Source organism: Macaca fascicularis, chromosome 12, assembly GCF_037993035.2.
Source record: "Macaca fascicularis isolate 582-1 chromosome 12, T2T-MFA8v1.1".
Classification (NCBI taxonomy): Eukaryota; Metazoa; Chordata; class Mammalia; order Primates; family Cercopithecidae; genus Macaca; species Macaca fascicularis.
This window is the reverse complement of record NC_088386.1, coordinates 119,813,256-119,822,341: the sequence shown is the minus strand read 5'-3', so window position 1 is coordinate 119,822,341 and position 9,086 is coordinate 119,813,256. Positions and strand designations below refer to the sequence as shown.

Genomic DNA, 9,086 nt, shown 5'->3' with positions numbered 1-9,086 from the left:
TAGAAACATTCTTTCTCAACTGGAAGCTTATGTGCTGGCATTCTTAGTGTTTGCTGGTTTTGTGTTTGTTTGTTTGAGTTGGTGCTTCCACTCTGTCACCCAGGCTGCAGTGCAATGGTGCAATAATGGCTCACTGCAGCCTCCAACTCCTGGTCTCAAGTGATCCTCCTGCCTCAGCCTCCCAAGTAGCTGGGACTACAGGCGTGTACCACATGCCCAGCTAATTTTTGTATTTTTTGTAGAGACGTGGCCTCCCTATGTTGCCCAGGCTGGTCCTGAGCTTCTAACTTCAAGTAATCTTCACACCTGGCCTCCCAAAATGCTGGGATTACAGGTGTGAGCCATGGTGCCCAGCCTGCTTCTTTCTCACATTTACTGCTGTCTCTATATAAGTCAGAATTAATTGTTGCTTAATGGATGTCACTGCTTTCTGAATTTCCCCTCTCCCATATCAATAGATATTTCAATATCTTTATATCTACAGTCCACTTAATTCATTTACCCATTCAATTTATTCTTGTTGTTTACTGTCTGGCATAGCTTGAACACATTGCTACTTAAAACTGTTAAAGCCAGGTTGCTTTTTGTGCTAACTATAATTTTTAAATTGTAGATAAATAATTTCTAACTGTAAGTATTTAAGTATCTATGGTTTCTAAGTATTGGTATGTAAATGACCAACCTGTAGTTTATCGTATTTTTGCTGTGTTGACTTCTGAACCATTATATTTAGTTTTTATATTGTTTACATTTTTACATTTATTTTTACACTAATAGCACCAGATGTTCTGTTAATCAGGAATGCCAGATAAAATATGTTTTTACATCTTGCTAGACTTCTGTTAATATTACATGGACATATTTAATAGAACCAAAGATATTGATGAAATGTGGAAATGTGAGCAGCTTAGGCCACATGAATAAATGCCTTTGCCTGCTAACATCTTCAGCCTTTAGCATGTGGGGTGTGGGGTGGGGGAACTAGTCTGAAATACTTGGTTAGATGCCTTTATTGTCTATTGAGAAGAGGAGGCTACAGACATTTCATTATCCCATTGCGGAAAGCCATACCAAATATTTCATTTTAGAAGGGGGAGTGTGGGCTGAGTGCCGTGGCTTGTGCTTATATGAGGCTGGGGAGGGAGGATGGCATGATTCCTGGAGGTCAAGGCTGCGTTGAGCCTAGATCACACCACTGCAGTCCAGCATGGATGACAGAGACCCTGTCTCAAAGAGAGAGAGAGAGAGAAAAGAAAGAAAGAAGGAAAAGAAAGAAGGAAAAAATAAATAGAAGAGTGACATTGTCCACTGAGAGCTCTGTGATGAAGACAGCCGGTAACTATAGTACTTCCTTTGGCATGTGGGCTACGTGCAAATTACAGCGGCTTCAGAACACCTCAAGGCTTTTCAACCTTGACTTTTTAGTTTCAATTACAACTTAAATTCAGTGGAATCCTGTTCACCTTCAATCACTCTCTGGTGTCATCCATTGGTGCAAAATTTAAGGAGGTTCTGCCTCTTAGAATCTTGCAAGAGCAGGATTGATACCCCTCAGTCTTGACTCCTTAAATTCTCCACCCTAATGGCCAGGCTTTCCTCACCTTAATCCCAACCCTGAGTCACATTACCCTGATTTGCTTAGTATTTATCACAGTCTGAAACTACCCTGTTCATTTATTTACTAATGTCAGTAAATTATTTGAGATGGCGTCTCCCTATGTTGCCTAGGCTGGTCTCCAACTCCTGGGCTCAAGGGATCCTCCCACCTTGGTCTCTCAAAGTGCTGGGATAACAGATGTGAGCCACCATGTTCAGCCCATAGTCTTTTATTTTATTTCATTTTGGGATAGAGTCTTGCTCTGTCACCCAGGCTGCAGTGCATTGCACAATCATGGCTTACTGTAGCCTCGACCTCCAGGGCTCAAGGCATCTCCCGAGCTCAGCCTCCCAAGGAGTTGGGACTATAGGCATGTGCCACCATGCTTGGTGATTTTCTAATTCTGGCATCCTTCTACATACATTAGCTGCTTTCTGCTGTAAGAAGAACTTTTTCTTTACCTCGTCTGTTTGCTTGTTTATTTATAAATAAATAAATCCATATTGACCTATGAGTTTTAATTTTGCTCAAAAGATTATAATGCTTAATTATTACTATTTATTTTGTTGCTCAAATTGTTCTAAAATTTGCCAGTGGGAGCCCTTTCAGGCTGGCTCCCTTGTCCTCTTGACCTGTCACTTTCATTCTTTGTGTACTTCCTTGCTTTCTAGCACAAGGAGACATTTCAGATTCTTTTGGTACTCTCCTTGTGTCAGCTGTGGTATCTGCCATTTCTTCAAAAAACTGTGGTTCCTTTCATGGTCATTAGAAACCAGATCCAGGTGCTGCATATGTTCACTGCTTCTGTGGTGTGCCTACTTCTAGGCCTTCTCAATGGAGAGAGCTTAGGAACTATTAATAGGTGTATATATCTACACACACACAGATAGACTTACACACACGTGTACCTACATACCTGCACACACAGATTTATATTTCTGTACCTCTATTCTGCAGTCTTCATGATAGCTTCAATTCCAATCCAACACTACAGGGCTCATATATCATCCTCCCTTTCTAGATTGATAACTCCCTTCCACGACTGTGAGAAACCTGTCTCCCATTATTCATAATAAATCTGTTTGTTGAATCCTAGAACATACAGAAAATAGCTTCAGATCTCCTAATGCATACCTCCAAGAAGAAGAGGAGGAGGAAGAGGAAGGAAGAGGTAGAGGAAGAGGAGGGGGAAAGACAAGAAGTTGTTTCCTAATTCAAGTTCAATATTTAAGAGTTATTCATGTTGGCCGGGTGCAGTGACTCACACCTGTAATCTCAGCACTTTGGGAGGCTGAGGCAGGTGGATCACCTGAGGTCAGGAGTTTGAGACCAGCCTGGCCAACATGGTGAAAGAAAAGGTGGAGGTTCCAGTGAGCAGAGATCGTGCCACTGCACTCCAGCCTGGGCGACAGAGTGAGACTCTGTCTCAAGAAAAGAAAAAGAAAAAAAAAAGAAATGTACATTTTAACATAGGGTTATTTCAAATCTTTTTTTTTTTTTTTTTTTTTTTTTGAGGCAGGGTCTCGCTCTGTAGCCCAAGCTGGAGTGCAGTGGCATGATCTCTTGGCTCACTGCAACCTCCACCTCCCAGGCTCAAGTGATCCTCCCACCTAAGCCTCCCGAGTAGCTAGGATTATAGGCATGTGCCACCACACCCAACTAATTCTTTGTATTTTTTGTAGAGATGGGGTTTCGCCATGTTGCCCAGGCTGGTCTTGAACTTCTGAGCTCAAGCAATCCACCTGTCTCTGCCTCCCAAAGTGTGCCACTGTGCTTGGTCCTTCTTATTTAATTCTGATTAAAAAAAAAAAAAACTAAGTCCTAATTATGCAGTGATGTAAAATGTGTGCCTGGTATCTGAGAATGTAAGGTATATATCATTCACATGACTCCTTACAAATTTTTTAGAAAAATTTTAAACATTGTTTTACAAAGACTGAGATTATACTTGTGTGAATTTGAACCATTTAAAACTTTGGTAATGTAATGGATGAAGAGTAAGAAGGAACTTTTGTATATTTTTTTTAGATTTCAAATCTTCAAAGGTAGTTTTTTAAAAAAATCTATCTTTTTTAAAAAAACAAATTTTTTTTAATCTAGTGTTTTATATGTTAAAATGTATTAACTAAGGATAGTACACAATTAAGTACCTAATTGTGTTGAAAATACAATTGCACATTTAGGAAAATTCTCCCTGGTTTGTGAAGTTGTTTCTGTGCTCTTATAATCATTTCAATTGCTCTTTAATCTCTCTGTTTAAACTGTGTGTCTACATCTTAATGAATCCAGTGGAAGCTTCTAATTAAGTGCATAGTGCTGGATTTATTTACACCAATTGCCTAAGTCTCAAAACCAAGTCACAGCAGGATCCAGGAAAGCAGTTACATCTCAGAGAATAAAACACCGTTACAGGATTTATTCCAGTGTTTACACTAGTGTCTAGAAGCCAAATACTGAAAAGAACATAAAAGGAAGTAGGTGTGCTTTGAGTAAGTCTTGAAGCCTACTTAACTTTTTTTTCCCCCCATCAAGGGCCTTATTAGAGTTAATTTAATGAACAACAAAAAAACATGATTCGGCTCGCACCTGTAATCCCAGCACTTTGGGAGGCTGAGGTGGGCGGATCATGAGGTCAGGAGATCGAGACCATCCTGGCTAATATGATGAAACCCCGTCTCTACAAAAAAATAAAAAATTAGCCAGGCGTGGTGGCACGCACCTGTAGTCCCAGTTACTCGAGAGGCTGAAGCAGGAGAATCACTTAAACCCAGGAGGTGGAGGTTGCAGTGAGCCAAGATCGCACCACTGCACTCCAGCCTGGGTGACAGAGCAAGACTCTGTCTCAAACAAAACAAAACAAAACAACAAAAAAACATGATTCAATATATTCTTCGATGCATCTCTGATGAAGCGAAGGAAATTGGTTATTACCCAAAGCCAATTGGTGATTTTAACAGAGTCAAGTTAAAAGACAGGGCATTGAAGATACAGATGGATCCCTGCCTCCTGGACATTACATTGCAATATAAAGAAATGAAACAGGGAAATGTAGCTGAAATTCTGGTGTCAAGTGACAATTGATAATCTATTTAAATCTTTTTTATATATATGTATAGTTTTATTAAGACAAAAACTGACAGTGTAGTATGAAGTTTACATTTAAACAAAGTTTACACAGAAATCTAACACATGCCTAAAAGGATTTTACAATGTAGCTCTAGATGCAAGTCTAGATAATATCAAGAACTGATAGATCTGGCCGGGCGCGGTGGCTCAAGCCTGTAATCCCAGCACTTTGGGAGGCCGAGACGGGCGGATCACGAGGTCAGGAAATCGAGACCATCCTGGCTAACATGGTGAAACCCCGTCTCTAAAAAAAATACAAAAAAACTAGCCGGGCGAGGTGGCGGGCGCCTGTAGTCCCAGCTACTCGGGAGGCTGAGGCAGGAGAATGGCGTGAACCCGGGAGGCGGAGCTTGCAGTGAGCTGAGATCCGGCCACTGCACTCCAGCCTGGGCGACAGAGCAAGACTCCGTCTCCAAAAAAAGAACTGATGGATCTCAGGACTCAAGACAGAGCATTTTGGGTATCAGTTACTTCTTAGGATTTCTTAAAAAAATTTTGTGTGTGCGTGTGTGTGTGTGTGTGTTTTAAAGTGAACCACTGCCCAATATGAAAGTTTAATCTTCTTCTGAGACCAAGGCTTTTGAAATCACTAAACTCTTGGATCAATTCAGTGAAACTTGTGCTGTCAGTGACTGAACCCTGCCAACAATGATTTCAGAGTTCAACGCTCAAAAAAGGGAATGACTCCAAGAGTTCTCCCCACTAAGAGCATGGGTCCTTGTCTTCCCTACTGTCTTATCTCCTCTACCACCCTCTTCCTCTTCCCTAACACCTCAGCCAGTGGCTTGGATGAACAAGCTGATATTTATAACTTCATTACTGGAAAAGAAAGGGTCTTCTAATTTCAGGAATTAGCACCTCTGAGACAGAATAATCTGCTTGTATACTCTCCAATAAAAGACCTTCCCTCCTCATCAATTTCCATCTCCAAAATGGCAACTTTGTTAACTTATAAACTGACTTAGTCCTTCGCAGGAACAGCAATAAGTTTAGGCAGGGAACACCTTGACTTATAGGTTTCAGACACTCACAGCTTTTAAACAGTCTCACAGTCCTTATTTATGGTACCAATGACATTTTTTTTTTTTAAGGTAAAATATTCTGGACATAGAAGCAAATCATTAGTTGTCTGTTCTTTTCCATTGCTTCACCATTTCCCTATCAGGCCCCAAATGTTAATCAAAATGATGCTACCCATCCCCCCCCTCCCCATCCCTCCCTCCCCCAAATAATACACCAGTAATAGCCAAAGACTGCACACATGCTATGCTGTAAAAAATGCAGAGTTACCACTATTGGGAAGAAGGCTGTGGGTTGTGGAGATGCTCTTTGAAGATCTACAGTATTTTTTTGCTCTCCCACACCCCCAATTCTGCAAGTTTTGTCCTTCATAGAAGGCCCTTTGCTTTTCTCAGCAAAGTGCAGAAAAGGTTGCCTTGAAACACTTATCCCCTTTCCCCTCCACTGGGATGGGTGTGTCAACTATACAGCTTGAAACGGCTTTAAAGCACTTGGGCTGCTGCAGGGCCCAGAAACTATACTGGCTCTTCAAAGGACATCTTCTCAAGCCACCTCTATGGTGTTGAGACAAGTAGAACCCCTTCCCTTCCCACTTGAAACCCACAGTCAGAGGTGACAGGGGTGGTACTCAGGAGTGTTAATTCTTGTCATCTTTTTTGTCATCATCCTCCGAGGGGTAGGAATGCCACGTCAGCCTTTCCTCATAGAAGGATGTGACAACCTGTGGGCACTTGACATTGGCTGCCTTGGCAGGGACCAGGAAGCCTCATCAGAGTTTTTCCATTTCATCAGGAACATGAGCTCTCCACTGGAGTCTGTAGCTCCAATAATCCCCTCCGGCTCCTCGAGCAAAGCCTCGTGGCTTTTCTGACTCTTCTTTCTTCTTCTTTGGTTTGCTCTCCTCTCCCTTATCTTCAGAATCAGAATCAGCTCTGCGTTTGCCTGCCTCTGATTTCTCTATCTCATGTGCTGTTTTCTGTAACTGCAGAAACACAGCAAGGAGGTCGGGGCAATCCAGGTTCTCTTCTGGCTCCCATGTGTTGTCCTCATCTGAGAAGCCCTACCACTTTAGGAGGTATTCCACTTTGCCCTTGACCACTCGACGGTCGAGAACTTCTTCCACCACGTATTCCTCTTCCTTCCTCTTCTAGCACCTCCTCCACTTTCTTCTCGCTTTGTTTTTTCCCCATAGTGCCCGCCAGCTTTCTGGTGTAAAGGGTGACGCTGCTCAGAGCAGCGCCCAGGAGCCCGAGAGGAATCGGTGCTGCGCTACTGGTGCGTCGCGTGGGGTCGGCTGGGGGAGTGGCGCCCAGGAAGGCAGCAAGCCGGGTGGCCGCAGTGCAGCCCCCCACTGAAGCCCCGCAGGCCCGGGCAACGGCCCTCCCCTTGGCCGAACGAAAGAGCCTGGCACGCTGCGCTGCCCACCGCCGGCAGATAATCTATTTAAATCTTAATAAAAATTCCAAAGTCTTTGAGGAATATACAGGATTTCATAAGAAGGAAAAGTCCATCTTCCTGGGAAACTTCAGTTAATTAGAGATGACTCCTTACTGAGGTTGAGTGGGGATTGCCAGTTGGTTAAAGACCAGTTAGATCGATGGGTGAAGAGGCTCGGGGGGTTGTGTCAGTCATTCCAAGATGTATTCAACAGGAACAAAAACAAAAACAAAATGGTGGAACAAGTCAACTGCTGAGGTAGGGTCCACATGGTTAGTACAGGAGGATAAAACGTTTGGAGGGAAAAAGAGAAGCCTTTCCCTGCTTCATCCTATTGACCTTTTGGCTAAAGAGACGTGATTGAAAAGGAAGTGGCTGATGCCCTAGGTGGAGAGGACAGTGAAAGCAGCTGGCTATGGTCTCACTTGGGTTGCATTGTCTGTGTCCTGGGTCCTTCCGTTTCCTTTTCTCTTTCCTTTTCTTTCTCCTTACTTTCCTCTTTCCTTTCTCTTTCTTTCCTTTCCTCTTTCCCTTCCCTTTCCTTCCCTCTTCTTTTCTTCCCTTCCTCTCCTCCTCCCCCCCCCTTTCCTTTCCTTTCTGTTCACGTCCTCATTTTGGTAGAACACCTCCGATAAACTTCTCCTTTTTTTGAGATGGAGTCTCACTCTGTTGCCAGCCTGGAGTGCAATGGTGTAATCTCGGCTCACTGCATCCTCTGCCTCCCGGGTTCAAGAGATTCTCCTGCCTCAGTCTCCCGAGTAGCTGGGACTACAGGCGTCTGCCACCACGCCTGGCTATTGTATTTTTAGTCGAGATGGGGTTTCACCATGTTGCCCAGAATGGCCTTGATCTCTTTTTTTTCTTTTTTCTTTTTTTTGAGACGGAGTCTCGCTCTGTCGCCCGGGCTGGAGTGCAGAGGCCGGATCTCGGCTCACTGCGAGCTCCGCCTCCCGAGTTCACGCCATTCTTCTGCCTCAGCCTCCCGAGTAGCTGGGATTACAGGCGGCCGACACGTCGCCCGGCTACTTTTTGTATTTTTTAGTAAAGACGGTGTTTCACCGTGTTAGCCAGTATGGTCTCGATCTCCTGACCTCGTGATCCGCCCATCTCGGCCTCCCAAAGTGCTGGGATTACAGGCTTGAGCCAGGTCTTGATCTCTTAACCTCGCGATCAGCCTGCCTTGGCCTCCCAAAGTGCTGGGATTACAGGCGTGAGCCATAGCGCCTGGCCTCCATAAACTTCTTAAGGAAGAATGCCTGGGAGATGATTACGTTTTTAGTCTGTGATATGGTTAAGCATTTTGTCCTCACCCAAATCTCATCTTGAATTATAATCCCCGTAATTCCCACATATCGAGGAAGAGACCAAGTGGAGGGAGGTAATTGGATCATGAAGGTGGTTTCCCCCATGCTGTTTTTGTGATAGTGAGTGAGTTCTCACGAGATCTGATGGCTTTATAAGGGGCCCTTTCTCCTTTGCTTGACGTTTCTCCTTCCTGCCACCTTGTGGAGAGAACCAGCTACAGGCAGTTCTTTATAACAGTATGAAAATGGACTAATAGTGGCCGGGCGCCGTGGCTCACGCCTGTAATCCCAGCACTTTGGGAGGCCGAGGAGGGTGGATCACTTGAGGTCAGGAGTTCGAGACCAGCCTGGCCAACATGGAGAAACCCTGTCTCTACTAAAAATACTAAATTAGTCAGGCATAGTGACGTGTGCCTGTAATCCCAGCTACTCGGGAGACTGAGGCAGGAGAATCTCTTGAACCTGGGAGGCAGAGGTTGCAGTGAGCCAAGATTGCACCATTGGCACTCCAGCCTGGGCAACAAGAGTGAAACTCCGTATATATGTATACGTATGCTATACATACACATATATACGTATATATGTGTATATATACTATATAC

General features: G+C 43.9%; 1 pseudogene; it reads right to left on the bottom strand.

The window, feature by feature from the left end:
- Nucleotides 1–6,380: 6,380 nt before the first annotated feature.
- Nucleotides 6,381–7,017, bottom strand: LOC102141046 (chromobox protein homolog 1 pseudogene; annotated as a pseudogene).
- Between the last annotated feature and the right edge of the window lie 2,069 nt (nucleotides 7,018–9,086).